The 14,605-nt window shown below is 43.8% G+C and overlaps 1 long non-coding RNA gene across 4 annotated transcripts in view; it reads right to left on the bottom strand.

Annotated features, from left to right (window-relative positions):
* The window catches only part of LOC137527704 (uncharacterized), a 667,489-nt gene that overhangs the window by 512,979 nt on the left and 139,905 nt on the right, over positions 1–14,605 (bottom strand). For all 4 annotated transcript variants that reach the window (XR_011023198.1, XR_011023201.1, XR_011023200.1 and 1 more), the window contains exon 3: positions 4,502–4,585. This is a non-coding gene — a long non-coding RNA (uncharacterized lncRNA). The remainder of the gene's footprint in view (positions 1–4,501; positions 4,586–14,605) is intronic.

Genomic DNA, 14,605 nt, shown 5'->3' with positions numbered 1-14,605 from the left:
AGCAGGGCAACTAGTATTGTTTAAAAGGAAATAAATATGGCAGCCTCCATATCACTCTCACCCGGGTTCACGTCAAACTACAGTTAGCTCCGCCCTCATCCGGTCATGGCCACGCCCATGTTATAGCGCCACCCATTTTTTGCCCCTTTACTTTTTTTTTGGGGGGGGGGGGGGTGTCTTATAATACCCAGCACCGGGTGTCAAATGCCCTAGGTACGCCACTGACAACAGCATGACGTTTCGGTCAAACAAGACCTTTATGAAATGCATTTGATAAAGGTCTTGTTTGACCAAAACGTGCTGTTGTATCTCTGGTACTGTAACACAATAAAGCAGCACTGCTAAATGAAATCCAAGTGGAGTTCTGGGTCCAGAGGCATAGATAGAAGGGAGCAGCACATGTGATCGCAGGGGGGCACAGAGCCTCCGATACAGGGGACTATACAGGTCAGGTGTTTTTCGTGGCTACACATGTTATGGGTGTGAAGATCATGATGGCCACACTTGTTTTATGAACCTTGTGAGATGGGCCCAAGGCCCTGAAGAGCACCAGGGGGGGGAGGGGGGCAAGGAAAGGGGTGTGAACATTGGGGGGTGGGTCTTCAAGTTTGGCTGGGGGGCCCCATGAATTGTAGTTATGTTACTTGTCTGTGTCTATCACTTTTAACTTGGACCATTTCGCCCTAAGGGTCGGGATTCCTGGGTTGACTCCCTGGTGAAGTGTCTTGGAATACCTACAGGCTGAGTGTGTATTGAACTTCAATGTATGGCTGAAAATCTGAACTGCACAATCCATAATTACTGAAACCTCACAAAGATTGTGTTGTCAAACATGCAAATACAAATAAAATCAGACTGATTTCATTTTGTTTGTCATTCGCTGTAATCCCTTTTTAGGATATAAATACACCCGAGAAGACTATGCAGTCACCATATAATGCCTTTGCTGCATAGTCAGTGCATAGTCAGTGCAGCATGTACAGATAGGCTTCCTGAGTGACCACATCCCTTTATTGTATTCTATGTCCCCAGCCAGGGATGCCCACCGCATCACGGAATCCTCCCAATCTTGTTTTGGAATGGCTGGTGTTGCTGAGAGCAGAGATATTACCATAGCAAGGCAGCTCCCATTCACTGCCATAGGCTATGACTGGGAAATTTCAGCATAACTGCATCATTCAGAGACCGCACCGACTGAGTAAATGTGTACTCTTCAAATAGATTTGCTTTTCATTCAATTCCCAGGATGTTATTTTATGCCTTTCACTTGTCTCACAGTAAGGCTTAAACGTTCCACAAAAACATTAAAAATAAACAAAATATGAATGCAGCAAATGTCTCGCTTTAGCCACTCTGGACTCCCACTGCTGATAACATGTACCCAGGGCACAGATTTACCATAAGGCACTGTAGGCACGTGCCTACAGTCACCTAATGATGGAAAGGAGGCTCACTCCCCTCCCCTAAAGCCTTCTTCCCCCCTACCCTATGCAGAGCATAAATGAGAGGTTACTCACCCAGCTCTCAGCATTCCACTGATGAGATCTCCTTTCAGTTGGGGGGCACCTCTAGCTACTTAATACTGAGGGTACCTCTGGCTTCCTAATGCTAAGGGACACTTGTAGCTACCTATGATGGGCAAGGGAAGTAAAGAAGAAGTGACAGTTGGGCTATGAAGCACACTTGTGGTGTGGTTCGGCGGGAGATTGTAGGATCATGGAGGGCAGAGTCTAGGGTGCCAGGACATTTGTGCCTATAGGCTCCTGTGATGTAAATCCAGGCCTGCATGTACCCCAATACCAAAAACCCATAAAAGCATTGGGCAAGAGGTAGAGGTTTATCTATGGTGGTGTGTGTATGGCACGTGCCACGGTCGCCTTTTAGGGCCCTTTTCCACTGAAAAGTGCAATCGTGGAGCTGCGATGCAATGGAGATGTTCCCGTGCGCTTTTCCCGATTATTGAATTGGAGCACAACGGGTGGAGAAGGACCCTTACTTTTCAAGAGCGGGGGGCGCTTCTCCACAGCATAACTGATGTTCCCCTATTGATTTCTTCTCCCTCCCCCAGAGATCACAGCAGCCGACTGGAGCCCTGCATCAGTTCTGCTCTCCAGCGTCACATGATGTGGAGGGCGGGGATCGGAGAAGATGGGTTCAGAGGCTGGACAGGTAAGCTCTGTCAGCACTGCAAGTTCTGCACGCATGGAGTGCTTGTTATTGTAGGCATTGTAGCAAGAGGGACCGATGCAGGTTGTTTGTAACTGGGCGCCACTATGGCTGGGTGGTGTAATGGTTAAGGGCTCTGCCTCTGATGCAGGAGACCAGGGTTCGAATCTTGGCTCTGCCTGTTCAGTAAGCCAGCACCTATTCAGTAGGAGACCTTAGGCATGTCTCCCTACCACTGCTACTGCCTATAGAGCGCGCCCTAGTGGCTGCAGCTCTGGCGCTTTGAGTCCGCCAGGACAAAAACGCGATATAAATGTTGTTTGTCTTGTCTTGTCTATAGCACTAGTGCTATACTACGCACCCTGTGCGATCGCCGGACCCCGAATTACTTCTCCCTTCCAGTTGCTACGACTTGGAGGTGGCATAGTATTTAACGTCTTTGAGCTAACCCTGCGCCCAGCTCACAGACGGTTATATACGTACGCAGAGGGCTGTTTCTAAGGCTCTTGTCCGTTACTGGGGGTCCTGTCTGGTACAGAAGTATCATGGAGGTGCTGTCTTTTACTTGGGGAGATGTTTGTCACTTTATGACAGCAGCCTGTAACTGGAGATCTGCTTTGGGGGGCAGCCGTTTATTGTGGGTCTGTATCGAGAGCAATTTCCCAGAGCTCCCAGCAAAATTTGGCAGCAATCCCCCCCCCCCCCCATACGTTGTGAGATATTACATTTAAAAAAAAAAAAAACATGGTGCTTTGTGTGCTGATGGAGCAGTCTGTAACCATGGAGATATGCGTAGTAGGAAGGTCCGCTGCCACGCCACTCTTCATCCCAGGACCAGGCCCTCTTATTCTCGGGGCCTTCCCTCGATGAGGGGATTGTGGGGTCTATTGTTACCCCTCAGGTAAAGAGGTCTGTCTTGGGGGGCTGTAATTAACCAGTTCGGGCCTGCGGCAAGTAGAATCTATAGCATCTGTGGCTCTCTACTTAAAAATGAAAAAAAGCCAGAGGCTCCCATCCCAAATCATTTAATGGGGATAAGTGATATATTTGTTTGGAGCACTCTGTTATTGGGGTGTATCATGGGATCAGTTTTTTAACTCAGCACAGCACCGAGGCGCTTGGCATAGTACCAGACCTGTTTTTGTTTATGCTCCATCTTATTGCCTGAGGAAGCTAGTCACTACCGCGAAACGCGTTGTATTTTACTGGAGTATGTAAATAAAGTGTTTTGCTGAAAATTGATCGGCACCACTACCTCCTCATTTTAAACGTTTTAGATCTTGTTATCCTTCTGCTGTCTCTGTATCCATACTCAGATTTTTAACTGGTACGTGTGCTGCCTAATTAGGTTATGTGCAAAAAACCCCCTGCCAAATGTAGTTATAATGCTGCCTAATTTTTAAATGAGGGACATTCTGCTGCACCCCTTCTACCCTTACAACTTATTATAATCATTTTTGTGTATCAATGAAGTTAATTTACATAAATTTGTTTGTAATTAACTTTGCATTTGCATGCAAATTTTTTATTGACTTGCATTGTATGCGATTTGCATGTCAGTACTGAAAAAAAGCATACATGTTTTTTTTTCATGCAGGAAAATTGGATGTGAAAATTCGCACTACAACGCATGTCAAATGGGATGCCATTGACTTGTATTTAATGTGCTGTAAAAGCGAATTTGCAAAAACTGAAAATGCACACGAATTCTGTCATGTGTGAGGGGGGCCTAAAAGAACAAAATCCCCACATTTTCCAGTGATGTGAATTTATAATGTTTTAAAATGGATCCGAAATAAACTATTACTCATTGCATAATTGTGCCCCTTACATATAGTTTATAGGGCATTTTTCAAGCCAAATATTTCTTTTTTGTTTTAAAGCCCTAATTCCCTATAAACTAAACAAGCCTCACCCACAGTCCCTCCATCGCCTAGGCATTCTAAATCCCATGTAGCAAGTGTTCATGGGAGCTCAGTCTGGGGAGGAGGAGGCTTTTCCCAAAGGAGGAGGAGGAGGCGTTACCAGCCAGAGATTTCAGAGGCAAGGGGGCGGAAAGGGGAGGAGACAGGAGTGGAGTTTTCATAGGCTGAGGGGAGGAGATGCAGAGAAGCTTGCCTTTGTAATGATGCCAAGCAGAATATGTCTGCTCTCATTGTATCACAGGAATAAATAATCATATACTGCTGAAGCTGTTTTCAACTAGATTTACTGTGTAAACCATCTAAACTTTAGATAAGATATATAGAAAAGTTACTTGTTATAGTTAGTTTTTCATCTCAGACCCACTTAAACCAGAAAAAAATAGCTAGATAGAGAAGGCAAAAAAAGATACCTTTAAGCATGCGTAGGGACCGTTTTGAAGATCATTCTCAGTCACCAGAATAGTATACCGATTTAACAGCGCTTGATTCCGTTACTGTCAACATGAAGAGAAAGCATATGAAGGAACAACACAACACTGGTAATTAAAAGTAAAAATATCTGAGTACTAATAAATTACACATAATCGCTAAGTAAATTAAATGACATTCTGCTGTTGGTTAGAGAATTTGAAAAAGGCAGCAACCAAATATTCTAACCTATGACATTTTAATAGAAAGAGGAAAATAGTTGTAGCAGGCAATACCCTTTACTGGTTAAGTAAATATATTTACAGATAGGAGCTTGCAGGAACCTTTTAGGTCTCCTCTTCAGGCAGCATTATAAAAATGAATGACAGCTCTGCTCCTCACCACAAATCTTTGCTTAATTAATGCCTACCCCTTCATGTAGTGTGTGTGTGTCTACCCCTTCATGTAGTGTGTGTCTACCCCTTCATGTAGTGTGTGTCTACCCCTTCATGTAGTGTGTGTGTCTACCCCTTCATGTAGTGTGTGTCTACCCCTTCGTGTAGTGTGTGTGTCTACACATTCATGTAGTGTGTGTGTTTACCCCTTTATGTAGTGTGTGTGTTTATGTGTGTCTACCCCTTCATGTAGTGTGTGTGTGTCTGTGTCTGTGTCTACCCATTCATGTAGTGTGTGTGTTTACCCCTTTATGTAGTGTGTGTGTGTGTATATCCCTTCATGTAGTGTGTGTGTGTTTATGTGTGTCTACCCCTTCATGTAGTGTGTGTGTGTGTCTATCCCTTCATGTAGTGTGTGTGTGTTTATGTGTGTCTATCCCTTCATGTAGTGTGTGTGTTTATGTGTGTCTACCCCTTCATGTAGTGTGTGTCTACCCCTTCATGTAGTGTGTGTCTACCCCTTCATGTAGTGTGTGTCTACCCCTTCATGTAGTGTGTGTCTACCCCTTCATGTAGTGTGTGTGTGTCTGTGTCTGTGTCTACCCATTCATGTAGTGTGTGTGTTTACCCCTTTATGTAGTGTGTGTGTGTGTCTATCCCTTCATGTAGTGTGTGTGTGTTTATGTGTGTCTACCCCTTCATGTAGTGTGTGTCTACCCCTTCATGTAGTGTGTGTGTGTCTATGTGTCTGTCTACCCATTCATGTAGTGTGTGTGTTCACCCCTTTATGTAGTGCGTGTGTGTCTATCCCTTCATGTAGTGTGTGTGTGTTTATGTGTGGCTACCCCTTCATGTAGTGTGTGTGTTTATGTGTGTCTACCCCTTCATGTAATGTGTGTGTATGTGTGTGTGTGTGTGTGTGTGTGTGTGTCTACTCCTTCATGTAGTGTGTGTGTGTCTATCCCATTATGTAGTGTGTGTGTATATGTGTCTACCCCTTCATGTAGTGTGTGTGTGTGTCTATCCCTTCATGTAGTGTGTGGGTGTGTATTTCTACCCCTTCATGGAGTGTATGTGTGTCTACCCCTTCATGTAGTGTGTGTGTGTGTGTGTGTTTCTACCCCTTCATGTAGTGTGTATGTGTGTCTACCCCTTCATGTAGTGTGTATGTGTGTCTACCCCTTCATGTTGTGTGTGTGTGTGTATGTGTGTCTACCCCTTCATGTAACACAAAATGTAAGTCCAGGCTCGCACACCAGATTCAAAATGCAACAATCTTGCAATCTTGCAAGTTATTAAGACAGTCCAGCGTGTTATGGTCACGCTAGGATCCATGTATAGTCTCGATGCTTATGCGACTTCGTGGTCGCATTGTTGGAGATGTGTGGCACAGTGTGATGCGCTTCGAGGGTTGTTGGTATCGCAGCCGCGCCGGCATTAGGGCTATGCGCCCTTCTTGCCGCCTGGCATATGTCTGCACGCGATCTCCATGGTGATGGTTGCTGTGGAGACGCGTGATGACGCGTCTCCACGGTTGCATGATAACCGAAAGTTGCGCGGAGCACGGCGGAAGTGACGTGACGGACCGCAAGTTACTGCAGTTTGTCTTACCCGGCGCACGGCAACGGTCGGCGGAGCCGTGGCGCCGAACTGACAGCCTATCAGATTTGAATGTACACATGTGCCAGCCTCCATCTCAGTGACTGACATTGGGAACTATTTGGTCGGCGTGGATTGGTACACATCTAGCAGCAATCACAGTGTTCATTGGCACGCCAGGTAATGACATGATTGGGGACATAGTAGTATGCAACATGTGTCATTGTTGGATGTAGTACACATGTGTACAGTACCTCTGTTTACATTGGGACAATGGGTGTGATGCGGGATGGTGGGGGAGGGGTCTCAATTGATTGTCCAGGGTGGATATTCACTTAGATTGTATATAACTGATGTTCACTGTGAGGGATATTGTTTGTCTGCACTGTCTGAGGAAGGGGACCCCAGAGGCCCCGAAACAATTGTCACTTTGTGCTGATGGAGCAATAAACAAGATCGTTGCATTTTGAATCTGGTGTGCGAGCCTGGACTTACATTTTGTGTTATGTGAACTGGTGCCTTGGCTTGGCACTTACAGGCTCTGCACCCACTCTTGGGTAAGGTGTGCCACTACCACCCATCTGTTTCTTGAATTGACTACCCCTTCATGTAGTGTGTGTGTGTGTGTGTCTATCCCTTCATATAGTGTGTGGGTATGTGTGTCTACCCCTTCATGTAGTGTGTGTGTCTATCCCTTCATGTAGTGTGTATGTGTGTCTACCCCTTCATGTAGTGTGTGTGTGCGTGTGTCTATCCCTTCATATAGTGTGTGGGTATGTGTGTCTACCCCTTCATGTAGTGTGTGTGTGTCTATACCTTCATGTGGTGTGTATGTGTGTCTACCCCTTCATGTAGTATGTGTGTGTGTGTGTGTGTGTGTGTGTGTGTGTGTGTGTGTGTGTGTGTGTGTGTGTGTGTGTGTCTATCCCGTCATGTAGTGTGTATGTGTGTCTACCCCTTCATGTAGTGTGTGTGTATGTGTGTCTACCCCTTCATGTAGTGTGTGTGTGTGTGTGTGTGTGTGTCTACCCCTTCATGTAGTGAGTATGTGTGTCTACCCCTTCATGTAGTGTGTGTGTGTATGTGTGTCTACCCCTTCATGTAGTGTGTGTGTGTCTATCCCTTCATGTAGTGTGTATGTGTGTCTACCCCTTCATGTAGTGTGTGTGTGTGTGTGTCTATCCCTTCATGTAGTGTGTATGTGTGTCTACCCCTTCATGTAGTGTGTGTGTGTATCCCTTCATGTAGTGTGTATGTGTGTCTACCCCTTCATGTAGTGTGTGTCTACCCCTTCATGTAGTGTGTGTGTGTGTTTGCCCCTTCATGTAGTGTGTGTGTGTGTCTACCCCTTCATGTAATGTGTGTGTGTTTACCACTTCATGTAGTGTGTGTGTGTGTCTACCCCTTCATGTATAGTGTGTGTATGTGTGTATGTGTGTCTACCCCTTCATGTAGTATGTGTGTATGTGTGTGTGTGTATGTGTGTATGTGTGGGTCTACCCCTTCATATAGTATGTGTGTGTGTCTACCCCTTCATGTAATGTGTGTGTGTTTACCTTTACATGTAGTGTGTGTGTGTGTGTCTACCCCTTCATGTAGTGTGTGTGTGTGTGTGTGTGTGCGTGTGTATGTGTGTGTCTACCCCTTCATGTAGTGTGTATGTGTGTGTGTGTGTGTGTGTGTGTGTGTGTGTGTGTGTGTGTGTGTACGATTGTCTACCCCTTTATGTAGTGTGTGTGTGTGTGTGTGTGTGTGTGTGTGTGTGTGTGTGTTATGTACGCCTAATAAATCTTCATCACTTGTGAAGATTATTAATGATTGTTTCCGGTTATAGTGTAGTATGAGTACAGGTGTCTCCAAGCATTGGCAGCCTCCCCTTCAGTAATCCATCATGAAAGAACCTTTTTCTGTGATCTCTATTGTAGTTCCTGCTGTGGGCTGTAGTGGGACACTGCTTGTTTATTTTCTCCCTTTCAACAGAACAGAATGGGCTGCCTGGCAAATGGCCAAACAGCTGATCTGTACACTGATCTGGGATATATTATCACCGGCAGTGATCAACAAAGATCCTCTTGGGTGGAATTTATTCAGTATACATTGCTCAACAGAATATTGCATACTGCGTCACATTTTTATTGTTTACCAATACCAACCCGATATTATTACAGACTTTCATCTGGGTCAGTGCTATCTCTGCCAAAAATCTAGCATATGTACTGCTGCCAGTGTCACCAAGTGATCCAGAGTGCTGGATCATCTCTGGCGAGCAGGGCTAGATATCTGGAAAGGCCACAAAGGTCCAGGCATTGGGCGGCCACAGCCCAAGGGGGCACCTGGACATGAAATAGAGGTTGCTACATATGAAAGATTAGGCTGGAAATGGGGAACAAGAACAACACATAAAAATGGAAGCTGATGCTCAAGAGAGCTATACATAAAAGAGAAGGACTGCTGTACACGGATAATACACATAGAAGAGAGGGCTGCACCTAGAATGGGAGGGGCACTGCTGTACATGGAAAATTAGCCCTAGCATACTTGGCGTAGGGGCGGAAAAAGTATAAATCCGGCCTTGCTGGCAAACGCATTATTCCCTTCTTTATCTTGTCTGCAAGAAGAAGAAGATGGTATGCCAAGTTTTGAGCCGATGTTCCTCCTCCCCTCTCCATAGCAACAGAACATGTCACTAGGCTGTAGCCTAGTGTTGCGTCTCCATGTGGTTCCGAACTGCTGCCTGAAGAATCAAGTCCAAATCCCTACAAGCCACTGCACAAACCCAACCAATGTTGGACGCTACACATAGCATCCAAGCCTAGAAGAGGCAATATGATGTACCGTGATGTTTAAATGAACAAAGCTAAAAGCTGTCACCATTGTTTTAAAACGCTTCTATTCATCAGAATGGAACAGCGGTAAATTCCTTTTGAATAACACTTTCATTGGCCACCAAAATGCTGTGTTTACCAACAGTGTGAACCAGCCCTTGGGCTTACAATCAAAGGAGGGGAGGTGGAATAATAGGATAGAGTAGGTAAGAAAGATACAAGTGTTTTGGAAAAGTTAAGCCACATACCTACCAGCAGATGCGGCCAGATGGATCGGGGATCTCTGCTAATGAACGATCCTTTCCCTGAGCCATCTGGCCAAATCAGTAAGCGTCTATTGCGGTGTCGGATACAAATGATCACGTAAACAATCTGTTTTGCGATTGCAGCAAAACTCACAAAAGTCAATAAGGATCGTTGCAATCCACAGTCATTCAAAAACAAACTATCGCCTTGGGTGGCGTGTCGTTAAACATAGTTTAACAAGTTTCCGTTAAAAGATCTTGATCCAGGGATTTTATCTGATTGCCTTGTAAGGGTTTTTTGCCTTCCTCTGGATCAACAGGGATATGTGAGGGAGCAGGCTGGTGTTGTACTTTGTTCTCTGGTTAAACTCGATGGACGTATGTCTTTTTTCAACCCAAATAACTATGTAACTATGTAACTATGATATCACAAAAAAATTATTCGCTGTGAAAATTCGCCCGAAAAAATCGTTTAGTGGGTATGGTGCTTTAGGCATTAGCTCCTAGTTAGTAAACAGGTAGGTTACACTGGAAGATCAGTACCTCTGTATCTCTGTTGCAGTCTCCTCTATAAGTACTTATAGCTTGCAAATATGTATCAACTTCATTGCCCTTGTTTGTCCATAAACAGTTTGTATTGTTTACATGCTATATTATTATTTAACCTAGAAAGCTGTGTGGAATATAAATCAATAATAACATGTACAACTGTATCAGAAAAATGTAAAAGGCACCATTTACCAGTAACAGCAGCTATCGTACATAACACACACATCAGTATCCAGCTATACAATGATCTTCTAAGACAAACATTTTACTATTAATTACATTAATGACACTAACTAACATAGCTACCCAAAGGGTTTGAGCAGAGCACTACTTTCTAGGAAACCACCTGGCATTTTTAATAAGAGGAGCCCACATTCATTTTGCTGGTCTCGTATTTTCCTACAAATAATTTTGCATATATTTAAATTCAGGCGTTGATTTTTTTTCTTCCGCCTCCTTTTCTACTCTAAACCCAATATCAATCCTTACACCGAATAAATTACACAAATCAGTCTTCTTTTTTTTCCCTCTCCGCACCCCCATCTATCAGAGTTTAAAGGCAAGTCAAGTCGAATGTACTTTGGAGCAGAAGACGTGGGGTTTAATGGAAATCTGCTCCTGACTGTGCAGTGCCACATCCAAGCTAGGACAGGAGACGCCGCATTTGCATACATATTAAACGAAAGCAGTAAAAATGCATACATGCAAACCACTTGGACGAGGCTCGCCTCAGTAACGCGCCTGCCGGGGAATCAATCTTCTTTTCTGTGAGAAGGAAGCCCACCATGGAATGAGGGAAATAAAAACAGCCTCTCTCTGGGGATGGGATTCAATTGCCGGGTAGCCCCCCACTTTATGAATCCTATTTATATATAATTCCTTGTGATAATCCTATATCAAAATATTACGTTTATGATAAGCAGGGAACATGTTCTTTTGGTGTTTATTAGCTCTAGTAACCTGAGCCGTGGCTCTGTGTGTGGTGTGTAGAGTTTATATTATTATATGGGGTGCGGTGGAGATGCGTTGGTGACTAATTGTGTGCGGTTATTTAGACAGGGTAAGGGAACGCTGCTGCTATTGATTTCAATGCACATATACTGTATGCTGCTCTCATAAACCTTTAACGCTTTTGTAACGTGAAGAAATATAGCATTATGACGAGAGAACACACAGTGGTGTAGCCATAGGGGATGCAAAGGCTGCGATCGTATAGGGGGCCCCTGCTTGAGAGGCCCAATTCTTGTATTACATCTTTAGGTAGGGGTCACACTTGCTCATGCGTTTTTTTGATGCAATTTGGGGTCTTGTAGCGCTCTGTGAGCACGTTTGAGATTGCGTTTGTCAGCCCGCAATTTTTCACATTTGTTTGCGATTTTCCATATTGTTGCAAACAACATTGTAATGAGAAACGTGATTTGCAAGAAAAAAAAACACGATTTTAAAATGTGGAAAAAATGCGGAACTGGAACGTGAACAAAATGTGAAAGAATTTTGGATTCCCAAGCTGACCGTAGACTTCAATGGCATGCACATTTTGCCGTATCTTATTTATTTTATTTATTTATTGTATTTATAAAGCGCCAACATATTACGCAGCACTGGACATTAGTTAAGGTTACAGACTATATTTAGGGGTGACATACAGCAATAAGACAATACAGGAATACATGCAAACCAGGTCGTGCAGCACAGTATTATTATTATTATTTAGTATTTATATAGCGCCGACATATTACGCAGCGCTGTACAGTGTATATATATTTTCTTGTCACTAACTGTCCCTCAAAGGAGCTCACAATCTAATCCCTACCATTGCCATATGTCTATATTATGTAGTGTAAGTACTGTAGTCTAGGGCCAATTTTTTTTTTTTTTTAGGGGGAGCCAATTAACTTATCTGTATGTTTTTGGAATGTGGGAGGAAACCGGAGTGCCAGGAGGAAACCCACGCAGACACGGAGAGAACATACAAACTCTTTGCAGATAGTGCCCTGGCTGGGATTTGAACCAGGGACCCAGCGCTGCAAGGCAAGAGAGCTAACCACTACGCCACCGTGCAGTATGGCCTCAATTCACTAACCTTTAGCAAACACTTCCACCACAAAATTTTGGATTCACTAAGGTGTTATATATTTATCGGATTTGTTATCGATAAAACATTCAATGAATCTATAACACCTTAGTGAATTCAAAATTAGATTTTTAGGTTTAATTTTAATTTAGGTAAATTATCAACGTTTGATAAAGTGTTTGATAAAGCTTAGTGAATTAAGGCCTATGAGTACAAGGTAATGCTTAGTCACTGGATGGGAGCATGGAGATTAGGCAAGTCATGTTCACTCAGATTTATAGGATGGGTGTAGGTAATGGAGGTGCATGATCAGGTAGGAGACATAAGGAGGAGGACCCTGCCGAAGGCTTACAATCTAGAGGGAGAGGTAGGGACACTAAAGGTTAAGGACCAGAGTTCAGCATGCGGCAAAACACCTATGATACTTGCAAATATGACCCTGTCCTTATTGTTGCTGTAGGGGTAATGATCACCTCTGTATGTGTTTTTAGTGTTAAGCCTCGTACACCAGATCAGTTGACTTGGGCACTTGTTGCAGTTACATGGTGCAAAGGAAGTGAGTTGGGTACCCAACTTCTACTACTGCACTACTTCTACTAATTAATAGATGATTGGCTATCACAAACAAAACAGCTATTAAAGTGCTGGGAGGAGAGTAGTGTTAGGCATTAGGAGGGAGGATAAGTGTAAGAATAGGGCACTGGGCAGTGGTGGGCCGAAATTTCGCATCGAAATTCGCCATTTCCATCGTAATCGTAATGCGCAATTTACGGGAGAATGCGTAATAAATTACTTGTGAACCGTAATTATGTATTGAAATTTCGCATAACTTCGTAATTTCACGAAATTACGGTTCATTATGAAATTAGCCATTTAGTCTTTCGACGCGTATTTTGATTGATGTACGCTTACAAATTTCAGCATGCGGACATGGAGTTGTATAGACGCGCATGCGCTGTTTAATGCGTATGATTATACGCATTATAAGCATGATTATATGCATTAATATACAGTGTATAGTATGCGCATTGGCAAGTTTAACGTGGATTTTCAGGCGTAAGTAACGCGTTATTACGTTACGCAATTTCGTTTACAAGTGTAGTACTGTAGCAGTAATTACGTTATACATGTAATTTTGTAAAATACTACGCAAAGTTTAATGCAAAGTTTTACGATGCGAAATTTGCAGAACAAAGTTTTTTGGCCATTACGAGCACCACTGGCACTGGGTCAGTCAATGGTTAAATATCAGTAATACTACTAATACTTCGGCACCTCCCGGCGCCCAACTCCCTCGGTGGGGCAGCTATATGTTCTCTTTGTGAACAACTTAGATGTTTAGATGGTTCTTGGCTGAGGCTGCCATTCGGGGCCCCTTCCAGCATGTGTACAGTGGCCACTAATTATGTAGAAGTCTTTTTTAATGTTGAAACCTGAAATATTGCATTGAATTTCTAGACTTTTTAAATTAAGTTCTTTACAATGGCCACCGTGTTTACCTGCCTATAACATACTAGTTTCAGTCACTGTAGCAGAGGCCTTTAATATTTGGCATTTACCCCAAAATTGCTAAAAATATCCCAAAGTATGCTGTTTGGGCAGTGTGGTCTTAACACTGACAGTGATTGCAAATGCAATTTTTTTTAAAAACAAAATGCGGTCACTCAATCAATTTAACAGTAACCGACTGTAAAGCTCCTTACTCACCACCTGGCGGGTCCAGCGACGTCCCCTTGACGACAGGGATGCACAAAGTAGCGCAACATTACACGTCGGGCGCAAATGAGACTACAAGCGATAGCAGTACTTTGCCCGGGAGTAGTCGGGGATCTTAAAGATCTGATCTGCCGTGATGGTCATTACTGCCGCGCAAAACGCTAGGTGGCATTCGCATGGTCGTGCGCCTGTATCCATGTTTGCGATATCGCAGAAATGACCGCTTGATGCTCAAAATCACTGGTCATCAGGAAAACCGTTGGTAAAATCGCGAAGTGGGTACATATCTTACCAGTTACACAACCACACACACTGCACAATACTACACAAGTGGTGTTGTAAGCTACACACCACAAACAACAACAACACAATTAAAGCAGGATCAGTCCTCAAAAGGACTTTTGGGATACCTAGTTGGTGAACTGAAAGGAGCAGATCTCCCATGGAAGCAGCTACACATCACTAGATAACACAGAACAGTATCAGCAGCAAGCTATCTATCTGTCTCTCAAGCAGCAGCACAGCTCTCCCAACACTGACTCCAAGCAGTTTATAACCACTTAAAGTGAATGTTTACCTATTTAAAAACCAAAAAGTCAGATACTCACCTAAGGAGAGGGAAGGCTCGGTCCTAATGAGCCTTCCCTCTCCTCTCCCGGTGCCCGGTCCCGCGCAGGATCCCCCGTGGCAGTATTCGACCAGT

Source organism: Hyperolius riggenbachi, chromosome 8 (genome assembly GCF_040937935.1).
Source record: "Hyperolius riggenbachi isolate aHypRig1 chromosome 8, aHypRig1.pri, whole genome shotgun sequence".
Lineage (NCBI taxonomy): Eukaryota > Metazoa > Chordata > Amphibia > Anura > Hyperoliidae > Hyperolius > Hyperolius riggenbachi.
This window is presented reverse-complemented; position numbering and strand designations above follow the sequence as displayed.